A 16,497-nucleotide genomic window follows, 5' to 3' on the forward strand; every position below is an offset into this window, starting at 1 on the left:
CTGGACAGGACAGCATTCTTTTCTCTATGTTGTGTCATAAAGATGGTGTAAGTGGGGAGGAGGAGGAGAAAGGGGATGTCATTTCACAAATTATTCAGTTACAGTCATTCTTCTCTTCCCACTTATTTCACTGAATATCTGACAATCAAGAAAGGTGCAATTATCTAAAGTGAAGAAATTGCAATATTAATAGAAATACTATTTTACCACAGAGATTAAACACGGAATTTCAAGGGCTTATTCGTCAATGTGTTCCTTACATGTTACAGGTAATCTCTGAAAATCAGTAGAGTTATACTACTGGGAAAGACAGTGATTAATGAGATCCTGCCTCTGAGGGACATATTTCAGGTGAAAAGAAACAAAAGTAGAATAGACAAGTGGTAAGGGCCAATGAGACAAACTCTTAATTGTAACCATCATGAACTAATTCACAGAGGAGTTATAGGGCTAAGTGAGATGCAGAAAAATGTTCTGGGATTTTATGCCCTTTTGTTTTGGAGAAAGAAAATGGCCAGGATACATGGTTGCCATAGTAATGTAAACTGTTATTTAAAATAGACTTCTAATGCTGGAAGAAATTGCATACCCAAGGCTCTAAACAGCAGCTTATTGTGCAAACAGGTCCTTCCATTCTCACTGCCCTTTGAAATTTTTCCTGAAGATATTTAACCACCCCTCTTCCCTCAGCCTACAGCTTGTTTATGTCTCAACTTTTCTATACACCTTTCAATTTGTAGTGTTTTTCATTTTCCTTTCACTACCTCTTGTCATCCAGCTTAATCCATGGGTATTTTATTTCCCTTGACTCCACTATTCTCTTCCCATTTCATTAGGCAAACTTTGCCTTTACTTTCACAGTGCTAGCACTGCGACACCACAATGACTTTCAAAAACTAATTCATTAGCAGCTCTCATTATAATAATTTTCAGTCAAGAATGACTAATTGTAGAGGATTGTCTTGATAGACACAGCAATCCGCTGCACATCCTGAATCTGTGGCTGATACAATGAAATTCCAACCCTGTGTTTGGATATGTGACACTGCACTAAAATAGATACTCAAATAACATTAATTTACTAACTTCCACTCCAGCAGTCAGTCAGATAAGCTCCTGACAGAAGGTAGGCACATGCAGATGAAAGGATGAGGGAAATGGGAAATGTAAAGGCAGGATGAACTGTAAAGTGAAGCTTTCAGCGCCTTCAAAGTGCCCTCCCTCAAAGGCACCATTGCTGGTGGATGCTCTGCCCTCCACACTGTCCCAGGCTGTTGAACTTCAGCCACAAACCACTGTTGTAAGCCCAAAAATTTTAGCTGGAAGTATTTCAAACTGTAGGAGTTTATACTAAGTCCATTAGGTCTGACATGGTTCTTCAACAGATGGAAACTGAGACATACTCAGATTACCCAAACAGGCAAACAGCACTGCAGAGAAATGTGGAATAATCTGGAGGCTGCAGGCACTAGAGCAAAGGTGAAGATTATTCCCTTTTCCAATAAAACAGGAGTCTACTCTTCCCCTACTTGGTTAGTTATATGAGTGTAAACAAGTCAAACTACTGGAATTTCCTAGTTATAAAATAATTACAGAGAGCAAACATTTAATCCCATAATAACTGTATCCCTTTGTTTCATGCCTCTCCTCTTGCTCTTGGAATGGTGGAGCATAGCTCAAAATTCAGCTGTGTGCTGAGGCAGCCCATCAGGGAGTCTGCACAGCACACATCCCCACATGGTGTGGTCAGAGCATCAGGTGCTGAGATCCCTTACCTCCAGTGCTGCAGGAAGCAGAGCTGCTTTGGAGCAGGGATTAAAACCAAAGCAAGAACATCATTACAGCAGTGCCCACTGCTCCTGCTATTTTTAATGTGGTGCTGGCATTTTCATTATAAGCTCATATTTCCAGGTTTTATAATTCAATCATAAAAAAAATTGCTGAGGGATAAATATTGGCAGGCAGCTCTGCCTACCAAAGAAATGAAGAATTTTCACAGTGCCAAGAGAGACAGGGAGTCTCAGACTCTGCTTATTCCAGTGGGAAAATGATTCCAACATGAGCAGGGCTATACCAACACGGAGCATCTGCCAGAAACTTTGCATAATATGCCAGAAGGCCCCATAGCCACACATTAAAGCCACAGCCACAGAATGTGGCACTTCAGTGGAGTTCATGAGATTAAATCAAAATGCCAGATTTCTACCCAGATTTCAGATATAGTACTTGCTTTGTGCCTTGGATCTATTTTGAGCCACAAAAACAACTTTATAACCCAGCATAGACCCCAGCTGATTGATGCTGCTGTATGGGCAGACATGAATATCCAGCTCTGACATCCTGGTGCTGTTTAACAGCCCTGGTAGGAACCAGAGCCCAAAGCAGCAACCAGACAAACCAACAAGGGCTCTGCCTCCAAGCTTACCTGTGTCAGCTCTCTGCAACGCTGCCTACCCTCACACCGTGCAGCTCTGGGGTCTGGGGTGCTGCGCATGAGCTGAGAGGTGAAAAATGAGAAGCAATACTGGAGGTCTATATGCTCTCATATGAATGTATTGAGGTTTATTAAAAAGTTAGAGACAGATGGAATGACCTCTACTTTTTTCTTTTTTTTTTTTTTCCCACAGGATAGTACTTGTAAAAATCAGTTTGCAAATGTAAGTATATATATATGGTAAACATATATAAATACATATGTGACCACTGTGGCCTTCCTGTGGCATGAACACTGCATTAAAATAAAGATTTAAAATGGAAATAATGTCTGGGATAATTAGCAGAGAGATAAAACTAAAGAGTATCACCATCTCACACCCATTCCCTCTCTTCTCTCACAGCTCAGTGACCTCACCTGCACAAATGGTTCTCATAAAGTTAACATTTTTAAGACAGAACTATTTTAGATGCACAATTTCATATTCTGTTTTAAAATATAAAATTAGAATTTATTGATAAAACAACAAGTATTTACTGAGAAGAATATTATTTTGGTAAGAAATGCAGACTATAATTTCATTCCAGACTCTGCTTCTTTAAAGATCTAAGCGGTGTATACATGTCTTTGTTGTGTGATGCAATGGTTACCATGGAAATTATTTTTTTTTTAAGTTTAGTGAAGACGGTGCAGTCAAAAACATAAATAGCCTGAGCCCCTGGCAGGGTAAATTGTACAGTGGCATTCTAGAAAAAATTTACATGGCTTTTTTTTTTTTTTTCTGAAAGCTGATATTAGAAACTAATAATTCTTTGTGAAGAAAAATGCCTCACTTTTCTTAAGACTGCAAGTATATTCAATTATAATTTTTAACTGTACTTGAGCTGGCATGATATTAAATTCTGTAGCCCTTCACGTGCCCATAATCTATGATTCCTCAAAGACAGTGAGCCAGGTTGGTGTGTGTATGAGAGTTTCCTGCAGTGCTGCCTGGTTAAAAGGTTTTTAGGTTTTGCAGGAACACCACCAGAGAGATTTATACCATGATGTTTCTTAACAGCTTAGCTAATAAAAACAGAAATATATCCTGGAATAACTAATTGAGCTGCAGACCTCTGGAGAACTCATATATATATATGCTAGCCTGGAAGCCAGGAAATTCATTTGTATCTTGATTAAAAAAGAAAGGCAATATTTTTAAAAATTCTTTTAAAAAAATTCTTGTTTGCCAGAGTTGTTTGATAGCAGAAGTGTTGGACAGGACCTGACCAAAACTGCAGGTAATGTAATATCCTTTCTCCAGCAATGGGCAAAACATGCTATCAGGAAAAATGCAAAGACTGGGACAAACTGATGAAGTACATCACCTGTGTGCTCCTCTATCCTCCAGTCCTTTGCAGTTCACAGACATCCTGGGCCACACACAGTCTCAGCAATCTCAGTTGATTATTTTCCATGAGTCTGTCCTTGAAGTCCAGCGACCTTTCGGTTTCCACAGCAGCCTGGGGCAAAAAGTCAAAGTTACCAGACTGAGTTGTAGCAACAGAAGTCATCACCATACTGTAATAAATGTAATGCTGCTTTGATATAAGGCTAAATGTCTAATTTTACTAGTGATTCTGCGCACAGAAGTAATGTGTGATATGTGGTTAAAGGCAGTTTTAAGACGCTTGAGCAAGAATAACAGAGGGACTTAGTGAAAGGGCATTTTTACTCCTGTGGTGTTTAGAGTTATTGCATCTTGCCAGCTCACTTCTTGAAGAAACCAGAAAGACAGCTATCAAAAAAAGCTAACAAGCTGAAACTGCTCTTTCTCTGGTGCTCCTGCTTTGTCATGGACAGAGATTACTACTTTGAATTTTGCAGTTAAAGAGTATCATCTCATGTCCTGGTTTGCCTTCTACTGGGCAAACATATGGTTTCCCCACGATGATTTTAAACTCATTAGTTTAAACCTGGCAAAGCAACAAACTAGCCAACAAAAGTCACATTCCTGGAGGAATTTCTAATAATTATATCACACCAAGTCCTTCACATATGTTTTCACCTGGTACAAATTAGTGCAGCTCTGTTGATAAAAGGAAATGATGCCATTTAGGACCACTTGAAAATCTGACACCTTCCAAATTCACAACGGGGTATGCTTATTAAATAATTTGAAAGTAAGAAATCTTTTAATATTAAATAGCTGAATTTCTATGCAAACCATGTGAAATACTGAGAAACAGTAATTTTTTTTGTCTTCATAAAGTCTTTCTCCCTGATGAGTATGAAAGAGATTTTTTTGAGGAAATGGATCGGCAAAGGAAAACTTACTATCCCCTATTTTATTAGTAGAATAACACATTCTTCAACTGTCCTTAGTAATTTATAAACAGCTATGATCTTAGATTGTTCTGGTCATTCAAATCTATGACCAGAATAAAATTACTCTCAATGGAGAGAAAAAAATGCCTCTTCCCTGAAGCTTCATAAAGAGTGATAAGCATTCACTGGACCATAATTATGTCTTTCTATTTTTCCTACGCTGTTTCAGGTTTTATTTTTTTTTTAATATCATCGCTTTAATTAAGCTTTAATCTTCACAGCACTAAACTAAATTAAAAGGATCTTTATAGTGTTGCTTTGGTAACTAACAGAAGGGGTAAAATTACCTTATCTGTTTGTTCACCATGTTGTGGCTGTAAACATCCCAGTTATGGTCTTTAATTTGCTCATTTTCACTAAGAAAAAAAAAAAAGATATGTGACACTGAAAACAGTTATCACTGTTGGAACAGTCCTCTAGCAGGATCTCACTGTGCTTGTCATGGACAAACATGTAGTTGGGAACTCTTTGCTCCAAGAGATTAAATACAAGCTAATTAGGCAAGGCACAAAGCAGGCAGAGACAAGGGAACGCAGCAGTATCCATCACAGGAATTCCCACCTTCTTGCCCTTCTGTCTAGTCCTCTCTATTTCCTTCAGCAATCTACAACACATTAAAAGTTAAACATAAACTTCATATGATTTTCCTGAGGCCTCTTGCAGATAATTAACGACAGATCTTCAGAACGTACCTGCCATGTACCCACCATGTCATTGTCTCATTTTATATCTATGGAAAATACCAAACAACAAGATTATCAGCTAAACACAATCCTATATTACACCACTCTAACAGAAACATGCTGAAGACATGAAAGCACATTCGACCTTGAAAAGCCTGTATAACTTGAACTGTGAGTTGTGGAATAGGTAAGAGAAAGAAGAAAACTGTCAGATCTTTCTTTTAAAGCCAATGCACCTCAGCAAATGGCAGAGCTGATGTGTGTTTCAGCATCATCCAAAGACACAGCCAGACCTTTCCCACCTGTACAGATGAGCTTTCCCAACCATAGGAAATGAACCAGCACTGATGTAAAGCTTTTTTAGGTAAAATTAATTTCTCTATCACTCTTTTGCTATGAATTGTACTTCTTGAACTAGAAAGCTTTTTAGGGAGATTGGATTATACTACAAAGCATTATAGGTGAGTCACTGGCACAGGTTGTCCCAGGAAACTGTGGCTGTCCCATCCCTGGAAGTGTTCAAGTCCAGGTTGGATGAGGCTTAGAGCAACCTGGGCTAGTGGAGGGTGTCCCTGCCCATGGCAGGGGTTTAGAACTAAGTGATGTGTAAGATTCCTTCCAGCACAAACCACTCCATGATTCTATGAAAATGAAAAACCCTTGTGCCTACACAGCTGATTCCCAGCAGTTTCTGCTGCTGGCCCCTGGCTCTGAGGCATTTCATTGCCTCCCTTCTTGGAGAGGCAAAATCTACATAAAGAACACAACCTTGAGCACAGTCAAAGGTACACATTGCACACAGATTCAGCAAAATCCCATAGACAGATTGACTTTGGAGTCATTTTGCCATTCAGTTTGACTGCCCATGTGTATTTTTCCAGTGTTCTCAGTAAAGCACTTACAGCCTCAAGTCCATCATCATTGTAGCACCTGAGGTCAAGTGTTGAAAGTTCCTTTTTTTTTTTTTTAAAAAAAAGAGACTAATTTAGCAAAAAGTATTTAAAATGTGCTGCACTCCACAACAAAGTTGTCCTACAGCTCTGACTGCAACCTGGTTTGAATTTTCAATTTATTTTCAATTTACAGCTAAATAAACACAAAACATCAAAGCCAATAAAACTAAGACAGATAATAAAGTGCTGCCAAGCTGTGATAAAGTCAGTCTTCACCAAAGATCTATCTTCTCCCACTGAGAGATCCTAAATTTAAGACTGAACTAAGAATGACAGAACAGGCAGCACTGAAAATCAAAAGTTTTCACTTGGTAAGATTTCTCTGTTTTCTGATTTTGATGGACAACAAAATGGTTGTAAGTTAAAACTCACTTAAAAACATGAGGAAAATGACAAAAAATAGAAGATACAGAATAAAAAAACTAAGAACTGTCAATCACTGAATATATAAGGGGGGAAAAAAAAGACTTTTTATTTTGCATCACCTTTTTTATGTCCTGGAAGAACCTTTTCGCTCAAGTGATATCTTTGGTGTTTCTTCAGTAATCCACAGAAAAACAGATTCTTAAAGTAAGCTTAAATGTAGACCTTAAATGCAGACCTCATGACACAGCAATTGTATATGATTAATTACAAAAAAGAAGTTCTTTTCCCCAGAGTATTTACCCAACGTATCCTCCTTAGAATCATGTAAACAGATGAGTTGTATTGATCTCACTAAGAACAGCCTGAACCTTTTTCTTATATAACAGCTTTTTTTCCCCCAGGAATGTTTGAATGTAAGGAATATTAGAAGTAGAACTTAAGCAAAATAAAATTGCTCTGTTCAACACACAAAACATTTCAAAAAACTACCTGTCTCTGCAGTCATGCCATGGGGCTGTTTGCTGATTGCTAATTGTTACCATCATTTTCATCACACAGGAAAAAGAAATACCCCTAGAAGTATCCTGTGAGCACTCCAACGATGATCTCAATGCATCAGGGTAACGCAGCTGCCAGAAATCAGTCAGATCACTGGTGAGAGTGTAGCAAGCTCCTTGTGTATGCTCAGCAAATATAATTATTTAGAAACTAAGGTTGCTTCCATGTCTCCTTGTTATTGCTTCCATTGTATAAAGAGAAAATGAAACCCTCCCTGAGCAGGAGCCCAGGCTACAGACTGAGGGCAATATGTTAACCTACAAGTAGTGTGCTTTTCATAGGGAATCTTATAGGATTCAGTATAACCCATGAACTGTAGAAGCAACTGTGGCCACAGCTGGGTTCCACCTGTTCACCCTCTCTGACAGATGTTCAGGGCTCTTGAACCCCTCAGTTAAATACCAGCTGTACCTCAGTGAGGGAACAGACCACATTTATTTGCAGGTTGCAGGAATTGCCTGACCTGTCAGCCTGCTTGTAGAACCAATCTACCTCAGAGCACCACCCTTGACATCCAGACCACTTCCCCAAAGCCCTCCCGTCACTGCAAATGCACATCTATTGGTCTCCAGTAGAGATTTCCTTCATGGAGCCTGTCTCTCCCTGGCTCAGGAGCAGAGAAACACATTTGTTCGTGCCAGTCATAGCCTGATGTGCACCTACTGTGTAGCAGAGCTAAATTATGGACTCTGTGCTCATTAGGAGTTATTCCCCCTCCATGCTGCAGTCTCATCATCAGATGCATGCAATGAATTGGATCAGGAATCAAATCTAGCTGAAAAATGACCAGAAGATGAAGTCCTCAGCATACTGATTTTAAGCAGGATCCTCTCCCCATCCTATTCACCATCTGAACATAAGGGACAGCATGGGCTGAGAGCAGCTGAAAAGCCAAAGGCACAGCAGCTAAATGTTTAAGCTCTGCCTCAGCTAAAGTAGCTCCCCAAATATTTTTTCTGTGGCACACTCCCAATAATTAGAGTTGCCTATAAAAGACAGAAAACTGACACTGGTATAGGTCTTGTATGCTCCTCTATAGTATTCTGGAGAATTTATTTGGGAATTAAAAATAGAAATGTGTAGAAAAAAATCAGGTTTCCTATTAATATTTGACAGCTAGTCTGTACAGAGTAAGGTTTTCTTTTTAATGAATGTCACCTTTTTTTATATATTACCCTTAAAACTTGCAAATCAGTATGTATCCAATACAATGAGCACTGTTTCTTACTTTATCCCTAATGTTAATCTAGTGTATCTGATTATGTCTTTTCCAATAAAGAAGAAAATTGCTTTGTCAATTATATTGCTTTTCCTATTTTGAAATATTAAAAACTAGAAGGCAAATTCAGGAGAATCCCATTCCAAAAATACAGTGTATACTGTTTTATAAGAAATACTCCTAGACCATGACCATTAAAAACATTCTCTAAAAGAAACTGGATAGTAATCTAGACAATTTCTGGCTGTTTGAAATGTCTCCTGCTTTTGCTGCATGTTCCTAATCACATAATTTGTGCCTCTCTGAGCTTAGTTCCCATTTTCTTTTCCTATGATTTTCTTTGTAACATATATTAGTTTACTTTTAGCCTTGGTGAAGAAGTTTCTCAGTATCACATTTTCATAATCTCTCTCCTTACAGCTGCTGTATTGCTGGGGAGGTCCTGTTAGAAACTCATCCATAACAGTTCAGTCTCCTCAGTCTCAGACAACTGCTCCATGGATGTGATACTTTGCTTAGAAAATTATAAAGTGAATTTCTCGAGAAATATATTTCTTCCTTGAGGTAATTATCAGGAATTTAAGATGGTCAATGAGCTCTCTCTTATATTTAAAGAGGTTCCAGGCAGAATCACAGATTATTTTGTTGTTGCTGTAGCTATTGTTTGTGCAGTAAAGATGGAACCATCTGTTACTCTGAAAATGTGCCAAATCAGTTGAAAATATTTCATTCAGGTAGTCAGTTAACCACAAGAGCTGATAGTTTAGGGATTCTGGAAGGTTTCAAAAGGGAACACTAAATGCACTTTGCCCAGTTTGGATTAGATTTTATTTAAAGTGGACTCTGAGTAGTTCGGGAAAGAAATAGCTGGACATGAGAGAGATCTTCTCTTTCTGTCTACCTCATTCCCATATAAACTTACTTTAATAAGAGTCAACAGGAACACATCATGTGAACATGACTAGCTCACACTATCCAAAGGATAATTATAAATGATGGCAATGACTTTGGCGTAAACCTGCATATCAGAAATATACAGAATGGCCAAGCCATGTCTGTCTTATGTTGGTTTATGTCTCCAAGTTGTGCTCTTTTGGCACAGATCTGCCCTGATGGCTGTGTCTGGTATGAGTATCCATAGCAAATATCTCACTGCTGGGGACACTGGAGGACAGCAAGTATAGGGCACCACACACAGCATGAGAAAAGAAGGGGAAGGAAGGACTTGTAGTATAGATGTCACTTGAGCACTAATGTCTGTCTAGAACCAATCTGTAATTCTGAATGAGATGACAATTTGCTTGACAATTCTCTGATAAAACAGAGCAGCAGCAAATGAACTTAAAAGTTTCCAAGGATCACCTGAGCCCTTAACCATCTCTATTTGCAATGATTAAATGATTGGCAAATTAATATTAGCTGGTGTCTGAGAGATGATAATTTCTGAAGCATTTTCTATTATGCATATTATAATGATGAAGAAAAGTCTGCATGAATTTATAACTCAGTGGGTTAATTAAACATTACCTCTGGGCATCTGGACATTGAAGAATGTGTCTCTATTCTGAAAGAACACTTAATCCTCCTCAGCCTGATGGATTTCCTGTGTTATTTACCGATAAAGTTTTGTTTATTTATTGCAAGAATTATTTATTATAAGGATCGTGAAAAAAGCAGTGGCTTAATAAGGTCTATTTTTCTCACTTTTCAAACTGATTGGGATGGTAAATTTAAAATAATGAAAACCTATGTTGCAGCATTCTTTTTTTTCTGTAAAAGATTGGAAACAACTGAATAAAAACATGACTGATATTAAGCACTGTCTAAAGAAATGTTGAAAAAAGAAATAACGTATTAAACCGCTGTGCGACACCTCCTGAAGCTGTGACAACTGAACACTCATTACAACGTTGTTAAACAGCTATTCTATCAATACTGCTAGCATTACAATGGAGTACCTTAATTGGATGAAGTTTCCTTCATCCTTTATTTATTATGATTTTCAGCCACAATAATAATAATAAAAAAAAGATTTGTGGCTCTAATAAAGTACCGCAATTGCCATATTTCTTTCATATATTAGTAATTTGTTAGTTAATATGCATTTGCATTTTCTATATTTTGCTCTTGATAGATGTGACAAACACAAAAAACAGAGAACAAATAAAAATATTTAAAACATACCATAATTTCCTTTGCAACTTAGTGTCATAATTATGTAACAATCAAGTTTATGAATCAGTTTGGCACATTTGCAGGTTATGTGGATGAGTGGTTGACATAAATGACCATCTTTTCAAGAGTTTTGATCAGTCACGATGTTGACCTCCTGTACTCCTAAAGAATATTTAACATATTTTTTCTATACAACAAAGTAAATTTGAGGGTTCCTTTGTCTCATGAGTTTTTAGAGACAAATGACTTTTTGTCCTGGATAGAGAACAACTTGGTTTGCACCAAACCAGGAAATTCTCGCTTCAGGTACCGATTCAGCAGATATTGAAGCCTGTCACCACTCAAGAACAGTTATCCTCTCTGCACTTTAAACCATTCCTTTTTAATTTAAAAAATAAAAATCCAGAGCTAGATGTATTTTTACTTTATCTTGTTATCTTCAAATAAGACATTTGGATTTGTATTGTGTGAAAAAATCATCTCAGATATAGATTAGCAGGAAGAAGGCATCAGAAAGGCAAGATGGATTGAACTGATCTCACTGTGCCCTGGGGAGGCACTGCCAAGTGCCTGTGCTCTCCATGAAGAGCTGCTTTAGCAATGCTTGCCTGGGGCTTTGGCAGTGCTTTCCTGGGGCTTTTCTCCTTCAGGTGTGGGACCAGCATGTCTTGCACTCTCCCTCATTCAGTTGGCCTGTCTGTGCTGAATACCCACCTCTTTTCATTATGCTCCTGCTCTTCCTACGCCAGAAGACCTCCTATTCTTCCAAGATACCCATCACCTAACATAAGATGGAAAAGGAAAAAAAGATAGTGCTGTTTATCACACTAAATCTTGAAACAAGTCAAGATGCCCGGGTGCTGATAGCAAGGATGCTGCATGCAGTGGTAAGTATCCTGCAGCTGTAAAATAAAGCAACCTAAAAGCTTGGTGAATAGCAAATCTCAGGCCATTCTGAATTGTGACCTGTACCAATGTGGTATTTGGCACTATTTTAGGACTGGTGGCTTTAGGAAGTGCTGGTTGGTTGGCAGTAAATTTTTGTAACTTTTCAAGATTCTTGTGACAGGGAGATACCTACAAAAAATACACCATTTACTGCTTGACATCAAAAGAATAAATAAAAGATGAGCAATATATATTTTATGTATAAAGAGAGCCTACTCACAAATATGGAGTCTGTTTCTGGCCTGCAGTGGGGGGAAGAATGGGTGAGCATCACCATCTCTGAGATAATGATCCCTGGATAACCCTATGGAAAAGACATACTTGGAGGTGTTTGTATATCCAACCCTTATTGAACATTATTCAAATAACTGCTTTGATTCCATAGGGCTTACTTGTAAACAGTCCAAGCCTTCTGCAGGGTAACTATAACTGAGGGGAGTGGTGCTTTAACCTAAACTTCTGGAAGTCATTAGGAGCCTTTTATTAGCAGACAGATTCTGTTCTGACCCACATCAAATTCCAGTTAAATAAGGTTGTCAGTATGATGATTTTCCAGCTGGATGTAGTATACAATTCACCAGCATCAGATAGTTAACAGGCATTTAATTTCTATTCAGTTGCCTAGTACAGTAAATCGGGCAGGTTTCTTTAGTAAAAAACAGGTATCCCTTCTAAGCTCTAATAGTATTTATCCTGCATTCCACCACTCTGGAAGTGAGCACTGAATGCCTACATTGGTATATATATGAATTGGACATCTCTATTCGTACTAATACAATGAAGATGTACACATGCACAAATCAAAGTAGCTTTTTAACTGAATGGATAATTATGCCACAGGGAGGAAGTTAAGTTCATCTTGTAATTTGTGACAGTTGCACTTACACAAAACTCAGTCAGTTCTGGAGTAGCAATGAGACCAATCATCACCAACAAAAACAATTCTGCTTGTAGAGTGCAAGAAAACACTTAAAGCAAAAATTTAATCAGCCTTTCTTGGTAGACAGATTCTCTTCATGTGCCCTGGGAGGTCTTAAAACGAGGTCATGGAAAATCCATGTCCTTGGAGAAGAGGTTCACAGAAAAAGCTTCAGAGCCAACGAGAATGTCTACTGAGGAGGTGCAGCCAGACTCAGTCAGATATTCTGTGGCAATACACGAAGCAGAACCGTGGTACAGACCCCACGTGGATTTAAGAGGATGCTGCACAGCCATATGCTACACAAATGTTCAAAAAAGACATCCATCCGCCCCCAGCACAGAAGGGAGTGAGTTAGTGGAGCAGCTTCTCCCACATATGCACGAAGGCAAGTAGACACGTACAGAGGGAACAGTGTTGTACTTTCCAAAGAACACAGAGGTTGATTAAGCCTTGTTGGAAATGCGGATAAAACAGAAGGAGAAAATAATCTTATGTGCTTTAATTTCTCACTGTTTTCTCTTTTTGCCAGAAGCTGAATCAGTGTAATAGCAAGTTTTGCTTTTCTGCTTCTAGAGCAAAATGCTGACTGCCCAAACAGAGGTTTTTATTCGTTAAGAAGTTCTTGTCCTGCGTTCTAGAACACTTTTAAAAGCCTTTCTTTTGCTACGGGTTACTTGTTTTGAGCTGACCTCTATAGATTTCATAGTTGCAATTTAAAAAAATATTATTTAATTAACGTCCTTCATTTGTATGCACTGTAACTCCCATTTGTATGCCTACAATTCACTCAGTCTGTGGTCTATAGCTGGCAAATAACACCACTTAACAGCTGTTAAATAGGGTAATCACCTGTTGTTATCCACAGGTAGCTTTAATTCAAATGCTAATTGCTCTCAGTGCTCTACTTATAAACCTGCCCCAGTGTCAGCTGCTGTCTGTGCGACACCAGATGGATGGGAGCCTCGAAAGGATCACACTGTCCCTCTGCAGGAAAAAGGCCTGAGTTATGAAAAACCTTGCTACCCTACAGTGCCATGAAAAAAAAAAAGAAAGATGGCACAAAAATTAAACAGTGAAGGTCTTTCAGAGAGCAAGAATTGCAGAAAAAAAAGCAAAGAATGAGGAAAATGAAGAAAAGGACTGGAGACGGGACATTAAATATTGTATGAGCTGGTGTTTCAGCCTATTTACAATCGAAATGAGTTAACATTCACCATTAGTAAACTCAGTGTGACAAAATTCAGAAACAGCTGTTGCAGATGTATGCCAGGGTCAGCCTAAACTGATAGGGAATAAGAGCTAAACTGCTTCAACAGGTCAAGTGTTTGTAAAAATCCCCCTGGGAAAAATAAAATTCCTAGCCTGATACAGGTAAATTCTTATTTTTCCAGAGACTTAATTTTTCACAAAAAAAAAATCACTAAATGTTTCTCCTCTTGCTAGAAATGCCTCAGAACTACACTGTACTACTTACTCCTGATAGCAAGAGGCTTCAAATTATTTTTTTCCTAAATTATCTCCAATTCACCCAAGCTTTCTGGAGGCTCTGTTTCATGTTGTGCTTAATTTCACCAAACTGTACGTTGCTGCCAAAAGTGATGGTTTAATTCTGTCTCCTTTCCCCTCTAACTGTATTGACGTGTTCCTCACCCTTTCCTCATATTAGATTGATTCATTCGGTGTGTTGCTGGAATATATGACTCACTGATCCGATGGGAAAGTAATTTTTTGGAGGAGAGATACACGTGTGAGAGTCCACAGTCAGATGGGATTAAGCCTGGTGTGGAACAGTGCCCTGAATTGTCCTGTGTTTCTTGCTGCTGTACAGTGAAGTTCCTGGCTGCACAGCTGTAGTTTTATTTTGGATCCCCCGACTGTAAAAGGTCCATTCATTCTCTAATGCTGTCGGATTTTCACACTGCACTGGAATGACTTCCCCGCCGTGCTCTCTGAAGGGCTGCTTTTTTCTAGGGGAACGAAACCATCCATCAGTTGCCCAATAGCAGAACCCTTCTGCTCAGCTTCTACCCTTTGATCTGTTCAGCTTAGATAATTCTGGGTGCCAAAACTCCAACCCAAACAGCCCCGGGCTCTGGAGGATGAGTCTCTTTCCACTGGGAGACAGTGGTGACCTCAGGAAATGACTGTTAACGCAATGCTACATTTCCCTGCCCTCAACATATTTTTCAATTAAATAGGAGATAAACATCACCACAGGTGAAACCTGGCTCTGAGAAAGGAATCAAAGCCTGCAAAAATTACATATCAGATCTGCAACAGGTACAGGCACAGGTTTCAGGTTTGGTCTGAGCTCACTATATTGATTTGAGCTCTGGCCTTGGAGAAAGGAGCTGCTCAAAATTTCAGAACACAAACCTTAGACTAAAAAATGCGTATTAGATATTGCCCTGGTTCTCTGATATCTTGTGCTAATGATGAGGTGAGGGAGGGATGAACACCTATTAAACTTAGATGACTTTATCTCTTGGTGTCCTGCTTTAGGGTCTTAATTGAACTGAACAGCCAGTAGTAACCACCACTTGTCTGTGAATGTTCATTTTAGGAAAGTCAATTATTTCAATCATCAAGAGGAAAGAACTGCTTGATTGATAGCTATGACTCATATTAACATACATTTCACTTTGATGACTGCTTTTTATTTTGTTTTGCTTGTTTTGCCTACAGGGAGAGAATAAAATGAAATATTTGTAAAAGGATGCAGAGTTTGTGCTTTGATAGACTTTTATAACCTCTTAATAGAAAGCTGTAAGCAGGCCTGCTTTACCTGTTTGAAAACTACATTATGTCTGATTCTCTTTCAGACTGTGAGTAGAAAAAGAAAGCTGCAAAATATAGTTGTAAAGTTACAAATAAAAATAGTCATATGTAAAATTCTATGTTAAATATGAAAATAAATGTAATATTTATTCAATCTTGTATGAAAAAAAACAAATCAAAGAAGCTAAGTAAGTATTTGAATGCTACACTTTTCTTACTTAAGTCAAAATCAATCCACATTTACTTCTACTTTCGATAAGGAATTGAAAACCAGTTGGTCAAATTATTTCTTTCATTTCACACTGACAGTATGACCAAAAGGGAACAATTCAATCTACTTAAAATGGGCTTTTTTTGTCACTTCTCAAAGAAAAAAATGCACATAAATTAATAATTAACCTGTTTTTTCTTCCATCCCAGAGATCATAGGTCAAGATATCATTAAGCACATTTCATTCTGAAACGATGGAATTGCACAATTTACTCTTGTCAGGTTCTACCAAAAGATTAAAGATGGCTTGATGTGAGGATATGCAGCGATGGGAAAACTTAACCTTCTGGGATTGAGCCACAGCTCTTAGTTCCTGAAGTCACAACTCATTTTCTTATGAGTCACAAAAGGCCACTGCTATAATTTGTATCACTGCACAATTCAGGAGTCTTACTCATATCCTTTTTCTCCCACAGTTTCAGTTCCCTGACTACTTTTGCTAAGTATATACACCCAGAATAATTCCTTCAGGACCAAAGCTCACCTGAAGAGCCCAATCTATTTGAAAGTTTTTTGATGGTAATTTTAATTCCAGTAAACTTCATCATGCACAATGTGACATAATAATTAAGCAACTGAGATAATTTTGGTACCTCCAGACCCATATTTTATTTCCCTAGAAGTAAATAAAGAAGAGGGTACCAACTCTTAACAAAAACTGAGAGAGAGAAAAGACCAGAAAGTTGCTGTTTCAAAGCAGGCTTCTCTCAGATCCTCTCTTTTATGTTACCATTGTGAGAATCACAAATTTGCACCTACCAGGTTCAGTGTAGTCCTGGAAAGACCTGTGGAGTGCAGAGCATGAAGCCACCTTTAAACAGGG

At 38.3% G+C, this 16,497-nt stretch overlaps 2 long non-coding RNA genes across 2 annotated transcripts in view; both read right to left on the minus strand.

Moving 5' to 3' along the window:
* The window catches only part of LOC116791831, a 27,882-nt gene extending 15,882 nt beyond the window's left edge, over window positions 1-12,000 (minus strand). The window contains exons 1-3 of the long non-coding RNA XR_004358879.1: window positions 11,924-12,000; window positions 5,089-5,157; window positions 3,802-3,936 (exon numbers count right to left, since the gene is read on the minus strand). This is a non-coding gene — a long non-coding RNA (uncharacterized LOC116791831). The remainder of the gene's footprint in view (window positions 1-3,801; window positions 3,937-5,088; window positions 5,158-11,923) is intronic.
* Window positions 11,992-16,476, minus strand: LOC116791832. The gene is made up of 3 exons (XR_004358880.1): window positions 16,434-16,476; window positions 15,803-15,899; window positions 11,992-12,007 (listed from the first exon to the last, which is right to left on the minus strand). It is a non-coding gene; the product is annotated as an uncharacterized LOC116791832 (long non-coding RNA).
* Between the last annotated feature and the right edge of the window lie 21 nt (window positions 16,477-16,497).

Source organism: Chiroxiphia lanceolata, chromosome 10, assembly GCF_009829145.1.
Source record: "Chiroxiphia lanceolata isolate bChiLan1 chromosome 10, bChiLan1.pri, whole genome shotgun sequence".
Classification (NCBI taxonomy): Eukaryota; Metazoa; Chordata; class Aves; order Passeriformes; family Pipridae; genus Chiroxiphia; species Chiroxiphia lanceolata.